The following is a 24,439-nucleotide window of genomic DNA, read 5'->3' on the forward strand; positions in this document are numbered from 1 at the left end:
TATTATTTTAGGAGAACAAACGAAGAAATTAATACCATTTTTTAAACAAATGTATTTATTTTTTTCAGTTGTATCTAAAGAATTCAAGACAGGACACTGCACGGACTAAAATGTTAAACACTTATCTCACATTGATTACTTGGGGCACCGTAAGTGATGTTAAATTCGAATTTTAATAATATATATTATTATAAATCATTGCGAACTGCACTTAAAATACTTAATTTTGTTTGGAGCTCGGTCAACTTCTAACTGTATAATATTATAATAGTTCAGTATACATTCTGAATTTTTTTCAAATATTATATTAAATTGATATGGCATCTGTTGTTGTTTTCATATTAAACATAATAATGATCGACAATCTCCTAAACAAATAATACAGTAATTAAAACATTATAGAACAAATTGTGATAATTTAAAACAATGGTAAATTGTCATTATACTGTAAATATCTATTGATATTTTTTTTTCAATTATAAATATATAGCCCAAAACTATAAATTTACCAACAATCATTAACATATTCTCTGAATTCGCCCAACTGCGTGTTAATTCTAGTCTGGACATCCGTTTTAAGGCATATAAAAAGTTTTATGTAGATATTTCATAATTATTGATACTTAAGTATAAGAATTGTTGAACAACAATAATTATAATACTATACTTATATTATACAAGTCTAATATACCTATTTATATATTTTTTACAAGTTAAGATTAATCAGTACAATTATTATACGAGTAGATGGATTTAGTAGTGTTCACCGTTGTGTTATAATGTTCATATAAAAATCACATTAGAAATAAATGAAATTAATAAAGAAATTTAACCATATATTTAGAAGAAAAAAAATGTTTAGTCGAATCACTTCACACGTGAGGTGTTGCGCGATTATTGAGTGTAAAATTGTTTTTAAATCATTTTATAACTTAATTTGTTTTTTAATATCTTATTAATTGGTTTTCAACACTAAACGGCACATTTGTAGCTCATAATACCATTCAAAGCGTAGAAAATGTCACACAGATGAAAATCGAAGTTTGAAAAACGGATTATAACATAGGTATAATAATATTATTTTAATCACACGTCTGAATTCTTGATAGGGCTTCGCAATAATTGGCAGTATCAAATAACATTATTCTAATTCTTTACTCGGTAATCACATTTACTACTTTTAATCACACGTTTATAGTATTATGCTCACCATGCGTGAAAAAATTAAAACATCAATGCGTTTAAGGACACATGTCCGTTTGAATCGATCGTCACGTTGACATCGATAACAATTTATTATTTTTCTCGTTCAGTAGGTATATCTATTAAAACGTAAAATGTATACATTAATAGTATAGGTATAGTCCATATAATATACTTATATAATGTAATAATTATTATTAAATAATAATAATTAAAATAAAATAAAATAAAATAAAAGATGATAAATGCGAATTCATATACGTACAAACGTAAACGACCGCGACGGCAGTACGTGAGATTGTTATCCAGCAAGTCAGTTTTTCAAATCTCTTTTATTAGTGGTATCTAGCAAAAACTAATACGACAATATGAAATATAATTTAATTGGATCATTTTTTTATTTCAATCCACCCGTGTAGTACAATTATACCACACTATATTATAGTAAATATTGAAAGACATTTATAGAAATAAATAATAATGCGTTAAAATTAATGTTAAATTTTAACAATGGACAGACTATTTTAATGACATCTGTACAACGTCCTATTATTATATTATAATATTATACATGTGTTGTTGCACTAATTCTATATATTGCGATGATCAACGAAATTGATTTAGGTATACGCTCCCCCTCATCATAAAATTTAATACGCTCACTTCCACACAGGACTCGTTACTGTTGTAGATTTGGTGACACATTACTCACATGTCAACTTGTATATACGTAGTCATCCAATTTGTCTTCGAACACTCCTATAATAATAATATATATAGTATACGCGATGAAATAACTTTTTTATTTCTATTATATACTCCCACTCTCTCAGCCGTTTTCATTTTTTTTTTGTTTTTCAATCTCGACCCGTCGGGTTCACATCCTGATTCTTGAAGTGGCGGTAATACGACAAGTCGTCGCCTGATGCAAGACAGCCAAACAAGCATTGTCGTCGTCTTTGTATTGCGAAGTAAAATGCGTACAAAGGGATAGAGTTCTGGGGACCCACCCCGCCTTTTGAAATTTCCTTCTTCAGAAAATATTATTTAATACACTAAGTATTTATATCAATTGTTACCACGCTTATTACAGATTTGAATAGCTCTAGATATCTAGGTTAAAACACACTCATTGCATAAACCAATCTGAGACCAAATGTAATTTGCTTTATTAACCGATTGTACAAAAAATGTTTAGAGAAAAATTATGTAAATACGAGTAGGTATCGTTTTTTTGTTTGAAATCTACAATCTATGAAATCGTACGAACTGTTTATCTTAATTTATTGTACATTGATTGATTATCTTATGAGTTATGGCCATTACTTTTAAAATGTAATTTTTTCCAAATTTAATTACAAGATATTACGGTTAAAAGAAAATAAATGAAAACGAGCATATAGAATAACAATATTATCGAATCTTAATGTTTTCAATAGCTATATTTTATTAATTTAGTTTAGGAGAGTGAGTGAATATGGGGTGAATACGGCACTAAGTACTTTAAAGTTATAATACAGTGTCATTTAACTTGTGTCATGCTTTATTGGCGTATGTCCGTATATAATATTATGTTTACTCGCCATCAAACGTTAAATTTTAACGTCCTGTACGAGCGCTCGGAGATATATATATATCGAAATACACGATTTGGAAGTGCTAGGTATATAAAAATAAACTCGTACGAAATGATCGAGGACAGCCCGTCGGTTGTAAATTTTTGAAGATGGTTACGTCACGCACTTACGCCTCGCAGCAGTGTTATATATATATCGCTTAATTACAAAACTCGTGCATGCTCGAATAATAATGATACAACTGAAAAGACAATAAACTTATAATATTCCTACTGGATAAACAAATTTTCAAAAAGAAAAAAAACTGGTGTGGATCACAAAAGTTTAAAAAATATATATACACTGTTATTAATAAATTATATCCATTTTATTATACATGCGGGTAGGTACAAACCATATAAGTTATTACTTATTTGAAAACATAAATATTTGTCATCGCTACCAGTGTTGTGGTAAAATTTAAAACTTCCTTTGAAGCGGCGGAATTAACAACCTAATAATTCAAAAATACTTTTTAAATATCTAAAGAATTTGTCTTTATAATTTTGTACAATTTTTATTTTTTGGAATCACACGGCAATTTTCTGGCGTTAGCACCAAATTGTATACCTTCCCAAGATATGACAAAGTCTTAACAAAGTTATTGAAGACAACGCAATAAATCTCTTGAGAAATTGTAATTGTATTTATATTTTCAACGAGCATAATTTGCCGATGACGACTTAGCGAACATTTGTTAAAGACATAATAATATTCAATAATAAAATTTATAATAATAATAATACCCTTTCGTGACTACACTGCTGCGTAATCGTCTACTACTACGCATTTTATATTGCTCGCGGTCACCGATTCGTTTTTTTCTCTCAAACTTCCCATTATATCATATTATTAAAGTATTACGCAAGTCCACAAATTTTACGCAGTGACACCACATTACACTAAAGCACATAATATAGTAATATAGTATGCACGATTTTCTAATGATGGGATGGGGATTAGGATTTTTTTTATTATTATTATTATTTAAAATATTAAAATTAGTTACCCACGTACTCTATATTGTACTGACGAACAAATCATTTTAAGTTGCTGATCAAGTAATAACATATATCGATTTCCTTTTCGCATTTCCCACTATTTTATTATTATGTGCATCACTTAATGTAATTGATATAAATGATTTATGGGTGGCTATTGTTGCTAAATCGTAGTAAAAATATTGGAACTGCTATATAATATATGTTTATATATATATAATAAAATAATGATAATATGTAATATAGTATAAGACAATTTATACGACAAAATATAAAATAAGAAAAACATAAACATAAACATTTATACATAATTAAAAACAGTTTTTCTTGCACTTAAACTATCCGTAATAACCGTTAGCGAGTCAAGTAAGAACGGTAAATATATTATAGGTACTTCTGACATGGTAGATAATATTACTAGATTATATAAATGATTATTTTTTTTTAAATATTTTATATGATAACCAAAATATAAATATTCACTCCACCCGCTATACTAATAAATAGGCATGGATTTATATATAATCTCAATTTATTCTGGTTGAACGTATCATATTATGCTAAGTAAACATAGCTGCATTTATTTCGTGATATAGAGATTAAAAGTATAAAAGTGTTTTTTTATTTTTGCATATTGTGACCTTTGATGATTCTTAACTACATATTTAATATTTTGGTATGAATTTAGATGTTTTATAGACATTTTCGAAGAATTTCAAAAAAATAATTATTATTGTCAACATAAAAAAAGATTATTTAAATATCAACTTTATATTTCTTAATTAAAATATTAAAATAAATGTATATAAGTAGTTCAGGTAGGACACACCCCACAACTACGACATATTTGTGGTATTTACTGTTTAGCTATCCGCTATCTTTTTATATTAAGATAAAATAATACCGATTCTGATACTAAGCCATAGATATTATTTATTTATTAAATATATACAGTTATGATTTATGAAGAAAACAAAATGTTGGTGGTTTTCCGATTATGACTTATAACGTGTAAATCTCAACTCTAATAATAATTAGCAAACACTATACCAGAGAGGTCAACTCTTTTCAATACTATAAAAAAATTAACATTTTTTCATTAATTAAACTTAAACAATAAATCAATACATAAATTAACATACATTTAGATTAATAAATAATAATAGACTTTCTTGAGTTCAATTTAAATTAAAACAATTTAAATAAATAACAAAATTGAATTTAAAATAATAATAATATTTCATTATCGAGCAAAAAAATGTCATAATGACTTGAAACATGTATGATGGATTGTACAAACAATGATTAAACATTTTATGAATCAATTAATAGTAAATTAATAGTCTCTTAAACAAGAATTAGTGGTTCACGAATGGTCCACTATATAAAAGTGAAACATTAAATTAATAAACTTTTTATGCAAACAAACATTAGTTACTTGAATCATATATTTATTTAATTTAGACTATTTGTTTCTTTTCGATAAACATTTTGAATTTGTTTTTAAATTATTTCTGTAGGTGAACAAGTACAAGTTAGTTTAAGACGTTTAAGTATGTACAAACTAAAATGAAATAATATTTGGTTAAATAAATAAATTAATTAAAATTTGTACTGAATGTTAGTAATGATATTAGGTTATAAAGAATATAAGATGTGCATAAAAAAAATGCTGGTTGGCTTGCCCTATACAAATACATTATGAAAAAAACTGTTTAAAATTTAAAAAATGTAATAAGTACTATTGTACTTATTAGTCGATGTTTTACAACATTTCATCGCAATAGATCAGAATAGGCACTATAAAAAAATAATCTCAAACTTATTATCTCTCCACTGTAACGTTTAAAGAATTAAATGTGCACGATAATGGGCTTGAAAAATTATATGAGAGCTATAACAGTTTGACAATTTTAGTAATTTATATTAATATATCAACATTTATAATTTATAAAAATAATTTAAGAACAATAAATATTATAGATCCGATATTACATCTATTTTGTATTTTTAAGAACAATTATTTTTATAATATACATTTTTAAAACTAAGAAACTATTCGTTCAAATTTTTAAATGGATACGTCGCGCGTCGTACATCAAGATATCCAAGCAAATTATCCATTAAATAATTTACAGTAAAAAAAGAGGAGGATACTTATTCAAAAATCAAAAGTTTATATTACCACTTTTCTTACTACTGGCCGGCTCTCCTTAATCTACAGTCTTAAAATATATATTTAAAAAAATAAATATTCAGATAAATTCATTATTAAAGGAAAAATGTGGATAAGCATGTTTGGTAAATCACCCTATAAATAATATGACGACGGTCAAACGCAAATCGTTTACCTACCTATATTATGTGTTTAAAATAGTGTTCAATATACGTTGCACAACATTATTGTCTGTATTTTCCTCACTTTTTTGGTAAATTTTGTGTGTTCTAGATAAAATTCGTTTGACGTTAGTACACATCTTTTCCTTGATCGACTAAAACATAAACTGAAAAACCGATTATGTGATCACTGACACTCGAAAAGTTACACAATTTATGCTCAAAAGGTTTCACGTCATCGGATCATCCCTAAATAAATGTACGCTATTATATTATAGAGTAACAGCGATGTAAAAAAAAAAATAAAGAGAAAAATAGAATACCATTTCAACCTGCATACCCATAAGAGGCCACTGGCTATATATATCTCTGAGGACCATTTTAAAAAACAACTTTTGACATTTCAAATTAGGTCTAAAAAATGATCAGTTTAAAAATATTGTCAAATTGTTGTCTATAAAATATATAACAGTGGTACAACTGTATCTCCGATAGATTTACATCTTATATTCTAAAAATAATATTGGTACTGTATTTATGCAGTATATAAATAATATAATAATAATGGTGTTAAAAAAAAATATAAATAAATGTAATGTTAACCGATTGCATAAAAAATTCAAATTCAAATTACATGATGAAGTGATTACTGGTCTATATACGATATATTAAGCTGTTATTGCAAATATATTTCCAATTTGCATAATTATTTATTTCTATATCATACGAGATTCATATTATACGAACACATTATATGTATACTTATACAGACAATATTGTATTAAATTCCTATTTCTGTTCTAAGTGTATTCGACTAAATAGGATTTAAAATATGAATGTTTTAAAACGTTATTGATATCTACCTATTCAAAAGCTTAAGACATGACAATATTATACATTTGCAAAACACTTTTATAAAGTATACACTATAATATATGTTATCTATATCGAAAGCCATTTTGAAAATTTAATTTTTCTTGAAAAAAATTCTTGACCTTTTGTGGTGGTGCTGTATTGGCAAATAAGTTTTCTCTGTAATTTCATAGACATCGATGACGAAGAATTGTTTATGAAGTATAATTACAGAAAATGTAGGTATTCATTCTTCTGATAGTAGTGGTTTACAATCGATTTCAATTAGAATTTAATTAATTTAGTAGCTATTTATTAAGTAACTATATATTTTATTATTTTTTTTTTTTGTAATATTAATGAAATAATACATAAATAATGAATACATAGATTAATCATTGTGATATTTTACAATACAATTTTATTTTATTTTTAGTTATTCAATATTTTTCTTACTTTTGATAGTAAATTTATCTTACTTGGTCTTAACAATTATTTAATTTCGTTTCATTAGTTAAGTTGTAAGCTATAATATATTTTAATTTTTAAGATCCTTTTAAATTACTACTATTTCTAAATTGTTAAAACTTCCTTTTTCGTACATTCATTTCTTTCTTCATTAATAATGATTAAAAACATCAAAATATCCATATCTTTACCTAGTATATGTACTTTTAAATTTAAATATTATACATAAATTATAAATTTTAATACAATTTTTTGTTAAAATAAGTATTATTAAGATATAGATAAATAATATTAATGTTTTATTGTCTATTATGAAATTTAGTTGTAAATCCAAATAAACATAAATATTTTTGTAGAAGCACTCGTTATTATTTAATAACTTATAGGTATAAGTATCAACATTATTATGATAAAAATCCATTTTTAACTAAGATTAAAAACTTAAAGTCATAAAAACATATTATTGTGTTCATCGTTTTATTTTCTTTCATTAAAACTAAACTTGACTTCTGTGAAATTGAAGTATAATCGTGACAATTACTATAAAACTATAAATCTTAAAAACTAAAAAATAAGCGAAATTCAATTATTAATATAAAAACAAAATAATGTTGAAACGTTAACAGACCATTTAAATAATAATGATAATAAAAATGTAGTCGAATACATTTATTAAAAAGTATATTTGAATTTGGTTATTCTAATTATTCATTTTTACGTTTTAAAATGTTGAATAATTTATTACATACAACGTGAAATTGTCCGTTTACGATTGTCAAATTATTATTAAATTATTTATCAGAAGCAAAATTAAATGTACATTCATGTATATGATGTTCATATATTTTGAAACTACGGAAACCTTGATATTAGTTAAGTTAATAAAGTTAGTTATTATGAAATAAACTAAATCATATTATTGTTTGTATGATTTAACCTAAAGCCATCTTCTTAATTTAAACAAACATATACATAGAAAATGTGCGTATAATATTATGGTAAAATTTAGAATTTATATTATTATTATTCATATATTTACTACTGTTATAGTTATCTCTGCAATTTATTTCCAAAACTTATAATAATATAATATACTGCAATGAAACTGTTTATATTGGATGGTAATTGAACGTTTGTTGTTTCCGATTATCGATTTGCCATACGATATATTGCATAAATTTCGCATTTTTTATGATTTTAATGGTATATTAATGTGTGCTTATAGATATCTATGGATTAGTTTCAACCGTAATCTCCATTATACTTAATATTATTTATTTCATATATTATATATTAAAAGCAATAATATATAATATAAATTAGAATTATATACCTGTCTGCAAAAAGATTAATTTGAATAATCAATTATTTTTTTTTCTATAAAAAATAAAATGAAAAACACAATTCCATTTTGATTTTGATGAAATAGTATTCATATTAATATCTAATCCAATATTCTAAACTAATGAAAGGTACTTTATAATATTATAAATGCATTATAATATGTATACACATAAATAAATCTATTCTGAGTGCCTTTGATTATTTTTTTATAATAGTTAGAGCAATATTTTTAACAAAATCTATAATAAAAACAAAAAATAAAATGGTTTTTTATACTGCCGTTCTTTGGTTATTTAGATATATTTAGATATAATTGTATTTATCATCCTTAAATATTAATGGAAATCGCACAAAATACTACATAGGTATTATAAATTCGCTTTATCAAAAAAATATTAATATTATTCGAGTATAAAAATGTACGTGTTGAAAGTATTATATAATATAGAATACATAAATATTTATTAAAGAAATCCGTTTTAATATAACTTACACGATTTCGTATTGATTTCTAAAATATATTAAATATTAAACACACATTTATATATAGACAATACCAATTTATTCTCCCTCGGACTAAGGGTGAAATAACATACAATTCAAAAACTGTATTAACCACTTGTCGACCAAAAATTAAACTTTATTACTTTAATCAAACAAATAATTAACTTCCACAGCCCAAATAAATAGCGTGGAATACCAATAAATTCAAAAGTTTAATAACAGTAATAAGTCACAACACACAAGTATTTACTATAAAATAGTTTATTTTTATTCTGGTTTATTTCAATCATACAATCCAACATTTAAAAATTAAAACCAATTTAACTTCACTGTCACGTTTGTTAATTATAATATAAATTTATAATTATTTTTCAATAACGCACATTTAAGGTAGAGTGTATGATTCTATAAAATATATACGTCTCTGCAGAACGTTATGTATAAAACATATATATAACACAATATTCTATAATAAACATATAATAATACGAGTATGTATAAACCATATTTCATATATTATATCCAAATATTTTAAATAATTCCTCTTACAATCATTTTGATTATACGCTATTGTTATACCATGTATAGTGTATACATTAATATTGTGTGAAGAGGTTTTTTTTTTTTAAAAAAAAAAATGATCCTTTTTAGTTCTTTTATATAATAATATATTATAACCTAAAGCTAGAATGGTGTATAACATGTAAATTAGTAGTAGCAGCATAACCAATTGTAAAAATATATTATGACATATTTAATTCCTACACAAAGTTATATACGAATTACATTTCTATATATACAAAATTTTAAAAAATATTTAAAACTAAATTTATGTTTAAAAGTTTCGAATAAAGTTTAAATCAAAGTTTTATTGCGCTTTTAAAATTAACTTTTATAAAACAAAAATTCAAATTACTATATTATAATTTTAAATCCATGCTTGTATCTACTAAGTAAAAATGCTAATACTAATAACTGTTCCACTTAACCTGGATTTAATCGGTCTTCAAATAAATCGCACTCAACCGCATAATACTGAAATTGGCAAGTGAACTGTATTTAAGTATTTGATATTATAGGATTAACTGAGTTATTCTAGCATTCTTAGTTATAATCGCTCACAATAATAAAATTGATAATATAAAATGAAATTTAAAATGTATCATTGATTGTAATTTAAATAATTTTAAGTTGGTAAACAAAAATAAACTATGATCAGGTAATACTATATTCCTATTCTAAAAATATAACTGATAAAAGTTGCCATTTCTAAAATCGGAACATTCGATAATATGCGTTTATCATTGCAATCATACATGGTTTTTAAATCTCAACAATTTTTGATAGGTACATATTAAATACCTACGTGTTTAAAATTTGAACGGTCTGATTTTTTAAAAAATATCACAACAATGTTTTATTTCTAAATGCACAATAATACAATATAAAACATTATTCTGAATCCTAATCTAGAATGAACTTAACAAACAACCCAATCATGCAGCGCTCCTTCAATATTTTTAAAATTATGTACATAGGTACTTTGATTTAAATCTAAATCTGTTATTTTATATATTATTCATTAAACCCAGTATTTCAAGCGCAGGGATTATTTTGAATAATTTTGACGCAATATGCGATACTTATTAAAAAGGCAATAAATTCTTAAACATTTTTTTCAATAAATAACGTATTAATACATTTTATAATTATTATTACTGGTAGGACATTACGCGAATACCCATAATATGACAGCAGAATTGTGTACTTTAGTACCTACTCGTATAATATAAAAGGTAACGCGATATGATGCAACTTATTCGTTGTCAAAACACAAACACAAACTGTAAGAAGTAAGCGAAAAAATAAAATACCTAGCCGCTTGTTTTAGCTTAGGTCAGGTTTCATTATTGATTTCTATTTATGTTTAAATGAATCTTATGACTAGAATATTATAAACTATTAAATGGAATATAATTTGTTATATTTTAGTATTTATAATTTCTCAATTATCGTGCTTGGTTATTTTATTTATATTCGTTTCTGTAAAATACGTCGATATGCACTACACCATACCTACTGAAAAATGAAGATACATACAACTTGGCACACGAAATATTTACACTGACATTTTAAATTATTGTTATTTATGTTTACAAAATCGTAAAGTAAATAAATAATTTGTAAAGGACAATGCCCGTTTGTATAAAGTAGTGTCAGTTAAAAAAAATGTCTACATAATGCGTATATTATACATAGGATTTTTAAAGATCCTAATCGTAGAAACAAAATCATGTTTTGTAGTTTGAACAGTTGAATAATGTAATACTAACGGAGGTTTTAAAATATTATGTTTTTGTAATTTCATGACATTAAAACATAAAAATAATGTAAGTCCATCACTAAGTATAATATACTTTATTGAAAACGTAATTTAATATACCTATTCTGTTATAATTTATAACTATTAGTAAATACAAAACAAAACTTTTTTAAAAGTGAGAACTCGAATTCAGATGAATTTTATACAATATCATATATTTAAGAATAAATATTGAAAATTATTAAAAATATTCTGACTTTCAATAAACTTGTATATCAAGATCATTATAGTAATTAGTAAATAGTAGAATTATGTTGTCAATATCATATTTCAATTAGTATAAATTTGTCTCTGTTATTTTTATTTAAGTTATAAATAAATACGTTTTTATAATATATTTAACATTTATAATGTATTATACTCACTTATTTATAATATTATATAAGTTATTATAGTATATAAGTATTTTATACTATTTTCATATCCGTCCATTACTTTTTAAACTATTAATTTTACCAACTAAAAATTAACAATTTGTACTTTTTGTAGAACAAAATAAATTTTAATTTTAAACTAAGATCTGAAAAAAAAATATGTTTGGATACAAAAACATATCTTATCATTCAGTTAACAGATTTTTAACAATTAAATATGTCTATCAACAAAATATGAGATACAAAATATGATACAATAACGCCTTATTCGTATACTAAGATTAACTTTTGAAATATATATTCTCATTCATATGAGACTGTATATGATTATATTTTGTTATCATAGAATTTATCACACTACATAACAAAATAAGTATATTCAATTTAAGTTGTAATTTTCCTTTATAACGATCGTTTCATTCGCGTTCGTATAAACATTAATTTATTGCATCAATTTTTAGCGAGAAAGTTCTAATAATATGATGACAAATTAAGTACGACAATTTATTATTTAAACATGTTCACAATAACTAACAAGTTAATTATTGGTGTTATGCCAAAATTCCTAAATGGTCTAATAAAATTTAAGATAAAAAAAAAAATGGGTAATAGGTATAATTTTAAGTTTTAACAGTGTATTAATAGGGGATTGGAAGCAGGGATTTTTTTATTTTTGTAACACACGTGCAACATAGGATTAAGGACGTATTTTATTTTCTACATATGAATTGATAAAATGAAGCGATAAGAATTCTTATATTTGAATTTTTCGTCAAGTCTACTCGAGATTGACTTTCTCAAAATGTTTGTTATAATTCTCTAAAATCCTAAAAATGTTGTATTAAAAAATTTACATATTTTAATTTTTGAAGAAGTTAATATCAAAAAAATATGAAAAAACGATTTCAAGAACACTTAACGACAAATTCAAATCTTACTTCTTATAGGTTTAATTAATTAATCGATACGTTAGTCACAAAAACGGCAATAATCCTGAGTTCCGCACGTGTTAGACAAAAACAAAAAATCACAGCTTCCAATCACCTTAAAAACGATTTAAAACTAAATGCTTACAGCACTTATGTATGTCTTAACTTTTTAAACCAAAAATAACTGATATCAACCGTGATATCTAACGCTACTTTTTTAATTACTTCATGTCAATATACGTTACTTAGTATCTACATTAACTTTATTATCACTTTAATTTTTAGTTATACGTGCGTCGTGCATATTGTTTCTGTAAAATAAATAAATCAACATAATATTTAATTTAAACTTGAATATTATATTGATAAAACGTTTGCTTATTATTTAATATTAAGATAATCAATAAAATAATATCACAGTTGTATTTTTAAAATATTATAATTTATATTAATTATACAATTAGACCTAGAGTTTAATATTAAATTAATACAAAGGGCATGCAAACAGTTTTCTTAAAACATATGTTTAATTCAACAATGTACCAAATGCACGTATATGGTATATAAAATGGGTAGGTGTTATAACTGTTTCTTTGTGGTTTTTGATTAAATTGCTTTGTAAATAATTTAATTCATTTGTAACACTCTAATCGGTTCTAACGGCTAACAAGTAACCGCAATTGTTGAATGTTGATGTTTTTACATTGGTTCATGGTTGTACGGTTGTAGGTACATGGTAGTTGTAGGTACCTTTCAAACGTTTTAATACAGTACACTGAACGTATTTTCTTTATCATTATACGTTATTTTGTTTTCTGAAAACTACTTTAAAAAAAAAATGATATTTTCTTTGTTCCTTCATGTGACTTTTATGAATTTCAATATAAGCAACGATAAAGTGTTAGAAGAAAGTTCATACTGTTTTAGTACTTGTCACAAAGACATTTGCAACTTTGTGCATTGAACAAAATAAAAAAAATACCAAAACTGTATTATTTTTGTACAAAATACATTGGCGTAATACATTCTAACCACTTTGACAATTATTATTACTAAGCTTCTACTCAACAAAGGATTGAATACACCACACTTTATGAAAGTGAATGCAAACATTTTAGTGTTATTAATAATTTGCAGATTTTTTTTATACGTTTAATAGGTTTACAATAAAGTATACAAAAACAAAAATTATTTTTTGTATATAAAAAATCTATCACAAATTTTATATTTTTCTCGCCCAGAATCTAAAAACATTAATTCCATTTAAATGAATCGTAATGTTTATACGTTTTTTAAGCACTACTGAATATTTTATTATACATGAATAAGATATTAAATTATTAAATAATAAATTCCTGAATTGTATGATCATTATTCATCGTTTCAAAGAAAAAGAAAAATATGTATCAATTTAATGTTGTACTTTGAATTTAATTTTTTTTCTAACTAACATTTTATTCAAATTTAAGTGCCATGGCAATCTTTCGTGAGCAGTAAATATTTATGAAAAATAAATATTACTTAATAGGTATAATTTATATTATTTTTTCTTTAAAATTAAACAAATAAGAAAATGTAAATATAATCAGTAAAATTAAAAGCAAAGGGTAAATTTTGGTGAAGATACAACTAAAACTAAATGTTATTTTGGATGTGATCCAGAGACCTTATTTCAGCTTAATTGAGATCAAGTATTTATTTATTAAGTTATGCTTTATAGACTCGAGTACAAATTGATAATACATACATGTACAATATTGTACATAAAAAATTGTATAAATATATATAAATATTCATATAATTTTAATTGTTTAAGAAGTTACGCGGCCAATTTCGCGATAAGTGACGAAGAGAGTTACTCAGAAAGTAATGGAAGATATTTTAGATATTAATGGATTTAAATCCTTACTGTTAAAGTAGAATTTTTTAAAGTGAATAAAGGCAAATATAAAGATAGTAGGTATTTAACGAAAATATAAAGATTGTAATTATAAATGCACCACTAAGCTTTATTTATATAATTTACGGAGGTTTATTAATAAATTAATTAATTGATAATAATTTAGATTTAAGACTTCAGTCAACCCAAAAATGTGGCTTCTATATATTATGATAAAATGATTATGTCGTCATATACAAAATAATTTAATCGTTTAAAGATACGTGTACATTTAAAGCATGTCATAATTTATGTTTCAGTCAATTTAGCAACAAAAAATTCTCCACGATGTATTAGAACCAGTGTAAGCACCTAATTTAAAAAAATAAAAAATTAATACGTAATAGGTATGTAGTTAAACTACATTTAATCCGACCTACCGATTTATACTTAGTAAATTACTTATTTTATTCTTAATTGAATAGAACATATTTTAGTTTCACAAGTAACATTATACATTTATAAAAAATTGATTTCACGTATACCTATAAATTACAATGCACTACAATGTAAATTTTCCATAAATTTTCCGTAAATTATTAGATAATAGAAAAATAGTACAGAAATTGAATTGAATTGACATTAGATTAATGAACATTTTCGTTATAAAATTAGATGTAAATAGTCCCGACTTAATAAATTTAAGTATTAAAAATTTCAAATCTATTTTTATTGTCCACTTTTAGCATTTTCAGTTTGAAAGTTTGAAAATAAAACACTAGCACTTGAATATTATTAACTACAGAAAGCATAAGTATATATTATATCTCCTAAAAAAAAGTAGTAACTATTAATTATACATTTTAAATGTTTGCCGACAAAATGGATTACACGCGAGTCAGAATTTCTAATCCCTCTCATTAGATCTATTTATAAACACCACTTGGCTGCCCTTTAAATTAACCCCACTCCCCCCGTCCGACCTATTAAAATAGAAGGCAATTCCAGAAAAATATTAGAAAAATATTTAGTAATTAATATTATAACAATAATTTTGAACATACTGTATTTTTAACTTTACGTCATAAACTTTTGCGTACAACTTTTTCCCCTTTTACGTCAAACTCTTGGGACAAATTTCTATGGAAAATAATAATTTATTGAGGTCATTTTTATATAAATACGCGATCACGCCTCGTTGTAAATCCATTGTAAGTACATCATATATTCAGTACAACCATTCGGTCCGTTTAACTTCAATGATATGTTTTTACAACTATTTAAATGAAATTCAATACATATTGTTGTGAATTATTTTGTCCTCCGTTCATTCGTGAACGATGTTCAATTTATTTTCAATAATAAGTGTAGGAACGAAAACATCAATAGTTGGCGTACAACTCGAATTTTTTTATTACGCTGCATCATAATTTTCAATTAAGTTCTAATAGTTATAGTATATATTTTTTGATTGTTAAAATACCGATTGCACTTTTTCAAAACATCTTATACGAATGTATAATATGCGAGCAAGCAATTGCATTTGTTATTAATTGATTACGACATACTGTTTACTGCAATTATTTTGAATAAAACATAAATAATGTTGACCAATTCAAACACAGCATATAAACTTTCTAACTAATACCGACTGTTTAATATTCAGCCTCCAATTACAGTGTGTTAATAATAAATAAAAATAATTTCATACTATGTCAGGTTACTATACTATTTCCGCTAACACAGCAGTAAAAATCTCTAAAATTTTCAACCTCAGATCATTAATTTATAAAAAATTAGACACAGCTAATTAAAGTTATACCTACTTAAAAACAATTTTTCATATACTTACTCATCAAAACATTTTCAACCAAAAGCTATAAACTATCTTTTGTTAAATAATTACAATAAATTCTCAGAAAGTACTCAAAAAATCAGAACTATTGAACAAATAATGAAATATCAGTCAAGTGAGACGAGTACTAAATATTATGTCCGATCGTTTAATAAAAATTATTAAATATTATGTTAACGTCTGAAAAAATATAAAATGAGCGTTCTCAATCGTATTTTTCCACTTTGTTCAATGGAAAAATTCTATTAGCCCACTTATATAGTAAGAAACCTTATTAGGGTATAAGTATTTATGATATTCCAAAACCCTACATGAGTTACGATTTATTTTTTTCAGGGACCCACGAAAGTTAAGCAGCGCTGGTCCTACTCCATCAATAAAATATCTAAATTCGTCCATAATATCAGCCTGCTAGTACTTGGAGGTTAATTTTTTTTCTACGATGGAGTTTTTAAAGTGCGTGCTGTGTGCTCCTTTAATGATATTGTTGAACCTTAGAAACGCTTAACAATACGCACTTGCCAACGGAAGAGATTTTATTTTACATAACACATGGCACGTTTTGAGCATATTAAACCGCATATATTATACCCTTCATTGCTGCATAATGTATGTCAAAAACACAGCCACATGTATTATATAGGTTCTTACTATTCATGAAACTAGGCGATATTTCACATTGGTACATTTATATTACCTACGTCTTTGTGTTATATTGTGTTTTCCATGTTATATATTATATGACAACGAATATTTACTATTCATGTGATATGTTATGTACCTTTATTTTTAAAATTGTGTTGTGTCATACAAAATAAATGTAGATTAATGCTAGCGATGATGTACCTATGTTTAAATGGTAAATCTTTGTTTTTCATACACACAGTAATAATATAGCACCATCGTATTCGCACAACTAAATGGGATGAATCAAATCTACGTACGAATATATTAGTTTGTACTTACGTGCAAAAAATAACCCAAACAATCCCTTTTAAGTGCATAAATAAATATCACATAAGCACAAATAAATTTTAGTAGAATAAAAATCAAGTTTATTATTTTAAAACTATAGTTAAGTATAATTAATTAAACTTTTATAGTAATATTATATGATGAGTAGGTACCTTAAAATTAAACTTGAAAGTCTAACATTCATAAATAATCTGGACTTTTTTTCCTGTGTTTGTGTTCGATGTTCTAAAATTGAAAATTGGAGATGACTTTAGAGCTGCAATTAATTCGTGCTTTGTCCATTTGATTGTAGCTTTTACTTAATTTCTGCTTAATGTTCTTTGAGTTCTTCAATAATATAATTATAAATTGATTATTGAAGTGATGTTGGTATGATTTTGGTTCATTGGTATTCCTTGACTAAATTCAAAGGTGGTTTTGCCAGAGGTGCGGTGGATATCTGCTGTCATTTTTAATAAAATTTACTAAAATTTAATCAGAAAAATCTGATATTTTTTTATTGTCAAGAATAATAGAAAATAATTTATAAAATGCATTAAAAATATCAGTATAAAAAAAAAAAAAAAAACAATCCAAATAAATACTTTTGACAAATGTGAAATTTCAGATCCATTTTATGTTATATTCAATTGTAATAATATAGTTATCTTAAATGATTATCGACCGTAATCGTAATTTGCTACTGTAAAATACAATATAATAAAACTAAATTTTAACTGAACTCGACGACCGTTGTTTTTCAAATAAAAAAATACTATATAGTTGATAAGTGATAACTAAATGTATAACGAGTATCAAATTTTAAGCTGACACTGTTTTAAGAATGCAATATTGTAACAGGTAGTACAGTTTATTTTACGCTTCTGGATAACGTTCATAATATAATTTAAATAGCATAAAAAACAAATGCTACAAGCTTATAAATGTAATATAATATATATATACCTATATATATAATATATATATGTTTATATAAATTATATATAGATAGTGATGAATTGTGCGTGATTGAGTTAAGGTTTAGACATTATTTGATTCGATGAATGAGAAAAAAAACAATACTTAATTTAAACTAAGATCTGTGTTTCAGTATTTACTACATTTGTCACAGTTTGCTACATACGACTTGCATAATATACCTATTGTTACCGTGGGTCGTGCGCACTGCATTGGCGAGTACGGCAACATACGAACTAAAACCAAATAAAACCTTTTAAACGAAATGAGTCCAGGGTTGTTTTAATAGTTACATAATAATTGAGATCAATACGATATAATATACTAAATAAAAGTCCACACGTTTCAATACCGATTTAATCCCGTCAAACATGAAAAACATCATCTATCCCATTTTCACAGTCTCTAAAGACTACCTATCTGTAATAAAACAATTTTTAGGTTCTATTAAATACTCATGTTTTTATGTAAATTTTGAAGAATATTTGATAAATATTTATATTATATACAATACTGTTGTTTAAAATAATAAATAAATTTAATGATGAAATTGAATGTCTTATATATTGGTAAAAAATTATGCGATAATTTATGAACTTTATACACAGGTATTTAAATATTGTTATTTGTTTTAAATGCATAACAGCTGCGTTTTTTCTCTAATTTATTTTTCTTTTGTATTAAAATCATTTCTCTTATAAATTTTAAGAGTACTTCTCATTTTTACATTTATAATGTTAATTTTTACCTTATTTAAGTCATATAAATTATAAGGACGATATCGCATTGTCTCCTACGAATTATGAGTATTTATGTTAATATTTTAATAGTGCGGACTCGATAAGTGAATTTTTTTCGTTTTATGAAATGTTAAAAACACCAAGATTAATTTTAAACTATTTATAGTCGTTTATAATTTTTTTCTATTAATCTTAATGAAAAATGTATAGTCACTCAAAGATCTTGAAATATATTATCTTTTATGAGTTATTCTTTTAACAATTTAAAAATACAAAAAATACGTAGCTACAATTTTTTTTTTTAATAGATATTTGAAATTTAACGAAAATTTTAACTAAATTAAATATTTAAAGTGCACTCGGAATTTACAATCTAGCAAAGTGAGTTACCCAGTCTTTTATTTTAATAATTAGACACATAAATAAATTTAAAACGTATTTTAAATAAAACGCTGAGGTATACAAATATCGAATTGAATAAATAATAAATAGGTATTAAAATGCGTTTATCTGATAATATTTAAAAAATATAAAATTTCAAGAATAACATTTTTACATACCTATTATATTTTAACAGATAAATTAATTTTTAAATTTTTTTCGTAATAATTTATTTGATATTATTTTCCTTGGTAGGTATTTAGTAATGTATTTAATTAATTAATTAAAAATTCCAATTAAATATTTATATGAATAATTGAAATATTAAATTAAAAATGGAAAAATATATAAAAATTAACTTAAAATAATAATTTTATATTTCAATCAACATAATAAATTAAAGAACTGTTGAAATACAAAATGTATTATATTAATATTGATATAATGTTTTATATAGTTATAACATTACATTATGCATTTAAGCATTCTGTAGCCATTATAATGATTTAAAATGGTTAAATGAAAATATTTTTAAACAGCTTAGAAGTACTTCCTTTGATGTATAAAATTAATTTTTATTTGTTGAGAAACCTCTGAAAATAATTAAAGTTAAAAATTACTTATTCTAGTATTAACCACCACATCTATATATAGTTGGGAACGGTACCTACATCAGACATCAAACTAACGTAATAATTTTATTATATTACATCTTTCTACGTTGTCGTTAATATTGTTAACATTTATTTAATTTAATAATATCAACAAAAGAGTTTCATCAGTAAAAGATAGGTAAAATCATATCGGTTATATAAACGTATCTTACTACGGTGAATAAGAAGTACTATACAAAGAAATGCATAATATATCTACGTATACTCGGTTTTTAATCTATAGTCCATTTTCGTCGTATAGGTTCATGAAGGCTTCTTTCGTTCAAATTGATATAAAATAAAAAATATACTCTCGTTTCCAATTTAATGCATGATCCTTACTACAAAATGAATCAACTGACACATTTTAACTTGATTTTAATGTTCCAATAACATAAATCTAATATAATATATCAGTCCCATATATATATATATATATGTATATTGATTATCGCGCTAACGCCCATTATAAATTAATTTTTTTTTAAATAAAACTAATTTTTTTACACAATTACTATATTGTATTATAATATAATTTTTATGGATAAATATATACCAATAAAGCCAATAAAAATGCCAATTATGACGATTCTAATATTAGAATTTACTTGTTGAGAATATTAAAAACAGAACTATAAAATCAATATTATATACCTACTAAATTAATATTTTAATTATGCTGTACGTACTAATAATGTTACCATATATATTTTAATATATATATATATATACATGGATATCATTAAAACATTATTCTCAGTTTAGTTTTTATTTCAAGCAATCTCTTTAATATTATACTGTAGATGTATTGAGAAATTTAATAAAATTGAAAAAATATTATTAAGCTCATAATTTATTATGTATTCGTTATTTTATTAAAATAAGCCTAACTTCTCACTACTTAACAATTGGCACTTGCAAAAATGTGGTTGGGTCATTAGTGTATAGTAACCAACATGTCCCTCTTGAAATCTCAGATCTCGAAATTTTACTGTATAGATTTTCGTATTTAAATATATAAAATTCTATATAAGAATGAAAATGGTGACAAATATTTTATCATAATAATTATAACAAGATATACGCACTTGGCATTTGAGTATTTTGATTTGTAAAACGTGTGACCTGAATTACAAAATCATAAAAAACTCAGTGTTTTTTTTAAAAAAAAAAATGCTGATTCAATTTAAATATACTTACATAAATATGAATTCATCCAAATTCAGATATGCTTATGATGATCATCAATTTTAACGGTTTACGAAATCGAAAGAGCGGTGCTTATTACTTACGTCCTAAAAATCGATTATTTTAATGCACTTTATTATATGCGTATATACGATATAATCATCTTTTTGCATCTTGGATATACGTAATATTAATAATTATATGCTATACAGTTATTAACAAAATATACAAAAATTTCGATTATTAAACTTTAACTAAATACCCAACTATATAATCATTACATAATATAATTTCATTTTAATTCCCATTAAATTTGGTATGTATATTTTAATGCGCACTTATAAAATATAATAGTTTATATTAATATACAGCATATGACTGATGTATGTAAGATTAGTGACGAATACGATATAAACCTTATGTAAGGTTAGGTTAGGTTACCTTTTTTGGAATGCAAGTAATACTCTACACAGCAGCCCGTTTGAATTTACCAAAACAATATAGGTAAAAAGCAATTAGTTTAAAATGGTGCTTACAGATAAAAAGTCAGAAAGGACAACGAAGAAATCGATTTTGTGACAACTGATAAATAATAGGACCAGGATTTTAATGCAAAGTGCATTATTCTCAATGGTCACCATGGTACTACGTTTCTAGTTTTACTACAAATCATATGTTCATGTTCTTTTGAATGGATATTCCAATTTCCGAATTTTATTTTGTTTTTTATGGAATTTTTGGTCTTAAGGACATTTTTCATTTTTCAAAGCATTTTTACGTACTACATCCAAATTTTAAAGTATTATTTCAAGATTTTACGTAATTTTTAAACTTCAAAATTTAAATAATTAAAATCGAACTAATTTAGCACTTGAAATTCTACATTCCATGCAACTAATAAAATTGATACGAACCAATAAATATATGTGTATTCTTGTGTATCTAATCCTAGTTTTTATTTAATATGAATTTGAAATTGTATTTTAATATTTTTACACGCCAACATGATTTTTATATAAATATAATAGACTTTGAAGTAGGTACTCGTAATACAGATTATATTATTCGGACAATAATTGAAATGTCAAAACCTAGATAACGAATCTAGACAATGTCAACGGTAAAACTAACATGATTTATTTTAGAACCACAATTTACATTTCCTGTTTAATAATCTTCAATCAGTAAAATCGAGTCAAAAAATTATTTTTATAATGTTTTTTTGAGCTTTTCTAGTCATTTTTATATTTTTTTAAGGCCATTAAAATCTCAGCATTATAGTTATCAACTAATAGTATATTGAAAAAAAGGAAAATTTAATATTAAATTACTATATTGGTAATATTGTTAAATAAAGTGATTTATTTTAACCTATGAAACCATAATCTATTATACAGAACAAATGTTTGTTCTACACCGCAGTGGTTTTATACTTTTATCTGTACAAATAACTAAACAAAATGTGCTCTGAAAAAAAAAACTAGTATGTAAACATGTACCTATTACCGTCTACCTATAATAGATTTTAGAATATTGAATGGACACTATGGAATACGTGTGCTCACTTATTTTTATAGTATTGTATTTTATAATTAATGTTTTTACCTACAGAACTACAGTCATATAGAATATAGATAACCATAATCCTATATTACTCTATATTTATAAAATGTGTAAACTGTATAAATAGGAACTACAACAATACAATAATTATTGTATTAAAATTGAATATATTTTTTTGCATTTTACTGTGACAGAATTCTGATCGTTAAATAATATATTACACAAATTAAAGAAATAATAAATGTTATATAATATTTGGAGAAAATATACTTATACTTTTGTTTTCTAACTTTTAAGTGAGGTACCACTTCACATTTTTCAATCCCAAAACGCCACCTTTATCTTAAGAATGCCTAACGACTCTGCCTACAGTATACACATAAATTATAAAATACGTATGTTATATATTCGACTTGCCTATATAAAGCATATTATTTAAACGTCTCGTGAATTTTAAAAAATATCTTCAAATTGTTCTTAGATATGCTGTCTATTCATAAATTCATTATTTAATCATTAATGTGAAATATTGACAAATTACAAGTACATAAGTGAACTCGAAACATGGTTAGATGAGTATCATCAATAAAATTGCATATATATACGCACTACTGATGAATGTACACCACCCAAACTCGATAAAATTAAAAGATTATCACTTAATTATGTATAAAATATAAAAACATAATTATATGTATGTGTGTATGCTTGTGTATCAGAAAACTGTTGTTTACAAAGTGAGACAAGTGCACTTTACCATCACCTACTACCAGATATGTTTTTTTATATTTTAATTACAAGTAAATTTGAAATTGCTTACCAAACACTAGCTGTGATGGTACATGAAAGTTATAACTTTGCCGTCTGAATTAATTTTCATAATGATCTCCGTTGTAGAATTCGGGTAAATTGAGTCTTTGTGTTTTGGTGGCAGAGAATTGTTTTACTATAATACTATAATGTTTATCAAATACTTGAAATACTTGTATATAATGTGTATGAGAATACTGCAACCAACATTGTTATGTTTCCAATAATTATATTTATACAAATAAGATGTTAGACGTTGATTAATATTAATCGATTTTAAGACAATAAGTCAAAGTTTCATCAAGTTCTGTTATAAGACTTGATGAGTATAAAAGTAGTATAATTTATTTTAATAATTATTATTACGTATAAATGCAAATTTAAATAAATCAGGAGATTAAAATAAAGCATCCTTAGAACTCCATTT

General features: G+C 24.3%; 1 protein-coding gene and 1 long non-coding RNA gene across 5 annotated transcripts in view; one reads left to right on the forward strand and one right to left on the reverse strand.

Moving 5' to 3' along the window:
- The window catches only part of LOC114125427 (melanopsin-B-like), a 36,497-nt gene that overhangs the window by 6,726 nt on the left and 5,332 nt on the right, over positions 1 to 24,439 (forward strand). For 2 of the 4 annotated variants that reach the window (XM_050202900.1, XM_027989064.2), the window contains exons 2-3: positions 69 to 149; positions 17,082 to 17,169. The gene's annotated coding sequence lies outside the window, so the exon portion shown is untranslated. The remainder of the gene's footprint in view (positions 1 to 68; positions 150 to 17,081; positions 17,170 to 24,439) is intronic. The other 2 variants (XM_027989065.2, XM_027989063.2) reach the window with 1 other exon arrangement.
- Positions 21,237 to 22,547, reverse strand: LOC126550779 (uncharacterized). Its single transcript, XR_007604806.1, has 4 exons — positions 22,081 to 22,547; positions 21,652 to 21,746; positions 21,540 to 21,576; positions 21,237 to 21,476 (listed from the first exon to the last, which is right to left on the reverse strand). It is a non-coding gene; the product is annotated as an uncharacterized LOC126550779 (long non-coding RNA).

Source organism: Aphis gossypii, chromosome 3 (genome assembly GCF_020184175.1).
Source record: "Aphis gossypii isolate Hap1 chromosome 3, ASM2018417v2, whole genome shotgun sequence".
In the NCBI taxonomy this organism is placed as follows: domain Eukaryota; kingdom Metazoa; phylum Arthropoda; class Insecta; order Hemiptera; family Aphididae; genus Aphis; species Aphis gossypii.